The sequence below is a fragment of the Hyaena hyaena genome, unplaced genomic scaffold (assembly GCF_003009895.1).
Source record: "Hyaena hyaena isolate Hyena2069 unplaced genomic scaffold, ASM300989v1 scaffold_1163, whole genome shotgun sequence".
Lineage (NCBI taxonomy): Eukaryota > Metazoa > Chordata > Mammalia > Carnivora > Hyaenidae > Hyaena > Hyaena hyaena.
This window is the reverse complement of record NW_024081791.1, coordinates 494,474-496,788: the sequence shown is the minus strand read 5'-3', so window position 1 is coordinate 496,788 and position 2,315 is coordinate 494,474. Positions and strand designations below refer to the sequence as shown.

Sequence of the window (2,315 nt, the reverse complement as noted above, 5' to 3'; positions counted from 1 at the left end):
AGAAAGAACATAGACATACAACTTACAGCTTATCCCCAAATTACCTCAAAATTATAAACCTAAATACAAAATTCAAAAACAAAATAAAAAACAAAAGAAACAATTAAAAAAAAAACTCTAGAAGAATCAGAGGATAAGTACATGACATAGATATGGTGATGGATTTTCCATACAACATCAAAATTATGATATGCAGAGAGATAGAAAAAGAAGAAACAAAACCACAGAAGTTGGCCTTTATTTAAAACAATTAGGCTTACAATGTATGATAGGCAAAATTAGCTAGCATCCACTTAATTCTCTCTAATAGGGAAACAGTGGACTACAAGAGACTGAAATGCATCAGCTTCTATTTACAACACTTACAGGCTCAACTTTTGCTTGCCCAAAACAAAACAAAACAAAAATCTGAAAAGATGTACTTCATCTATTTTTAAGTGAATATAATACCTTTCACAAAGAAAAAGAATATTTAGTAACAGTGATAGGACAATCTGCAACAGTAGTGGCAGCATCAGGAAAAATTTAGTTTAGTTGATTTTCTGTGGTTGTTAATTGTTTGCTAGTCCCATGGTGATGGAAACTGCATAGTCATTTTATGAAGGAACTGAGAAACCACTGGAGAGTTGTTTCTCAAGGTGATATCTTGGCGCAAACCAAGCATCTGGGGATCTTCACACCATCCCAAAATCTGAGTGAGACATATTTTTGAAGAATGTACAATATTCAATCATCAATGTGACCAATAACTGAAAAGTCGGAAGCTTATATATTCAGCGAGTGAGTTGAGATTGCCTACAGATGCTCCATTTTGAACACATGTGGTACCACCTTCTCCACTGAAAACAGAGGCTTCCCTATTGAAACACGTAGGTATTACAGTGGATTTGGCCGAATTAAAAACTTCTTTTATTCTTGTAAGAATTTCTCACCAAGGGTACCCATACCAGAATTTCCGGGAAGAAATAGTGTTTCTTCACTATATTGTACACCTTATACTAACATTAGACTGTATGTTAACTAATTGGAATTTAAATGAAGATTAAAAGTGTCTCAATGCAATTTTCCCTCGCAGAGCAGCATATTGCATGGGATTTCTGAATTTTGGCTGCTGGTACTTGTATATTCTGGGTTTTCCAGAGAGTCAGGTAATTTGTCAGTGAGATCAAATCTTGGAAATTCTGTTGAGTAAGCTGGACCCAGTATTGATGGACCAGTTGTACATGCAAGATAGAGTTACTATAAAGGATGTCACTGGTAAGAATGACCTTTGTGACTTAATACCAGGCTCTGTAATTGTTGCCACACTGTACAATCTTTGTGAGTATTTAATGAATAAAACGAAATCAGAGGGAACTTAGTGGAATTTTCACATCATTCTATGAGAGAGAGAGACAGGTCCCAACAGTGTGCTGGCTCAAGCCTCTTTTATTTTGCTACTTGTCTGATAACAATAAGCACATAAAACACAGTGTTTGGCATCTTGACAGGTCATGTACCTGCAGTGTATTCCATACTGGGTCATAAGTACATTCTTCTCCCTGGCATGGCACCTATATGATGCCCTTCTGGAGAGAATGAGCAGCCCCGGCATCTTTCCGACATGGGAATGGAACTGCTTTTAGTTCCTTGCTGCTCTGTCCCTTTCCTTCAGAACATTCTATCGGTGCCTCTGGCTTCTTGTTCTCCAACAATTCCACAACTAGAATTTTCTTATGGTAGCTTTGAAACAAACTGCAGTCAACTCCTATAATGGCCTGATTGGGAAAGTTGTGGGAGTCTTCATGCCAGGAAAATTTGTGACTACACCGTTTGTAAATCAGAGTTCCAAATATCACAGTGTTTTCTTCACCCTGGGAAACTGAAATTTTAAACATCTTGGTTGCCAGAGTGCTATGTTCAATGGATAACACAACTTTGTCTTGCCAGTTCTGGTAAGCAGCAGCAATAGCAGAGTTAAGAAAAACTAAAGAAAACAAATACATTCACACACACACACACACACACACACACACACACACACACACACAAGAAGGTGGTGACTGCTTTCTAGATGTTGATAATGAGGGCTATGCTTCCTAAAACCACCACCATGTTGTTGCAGAGAACCATGGATATAATCATAGTGTAATAATTTTGAATTATATGCACTATTATATCAAGGAATTAGATGTCTGGCAGGAATGTTCTTTTCTGTATTTAGGTATTCTCTTGCCACTCTTGATGTGAAATCAATGTGCATGTAGAAAAATTCCCCTACTATATAAAACTTTATAACATTTGTAAAAGCAATTCGGTTTGGTCTATGTACAGTG

The 2,315-nt window shown here is 37.0% G+C and overlaps 1 pseudogene; it reads left to right on the top strand.

The window, feature by feature from the left end:
• The first annotated feature begins 576 nt into the window (after positions 1-576).
• Positions 577-1,865, top strand: LOC120224326 (annotated as a pseudogene).
• The last annotated feature ends 450 nt before the right edge of the window (positions 1,866-2,315 follow it).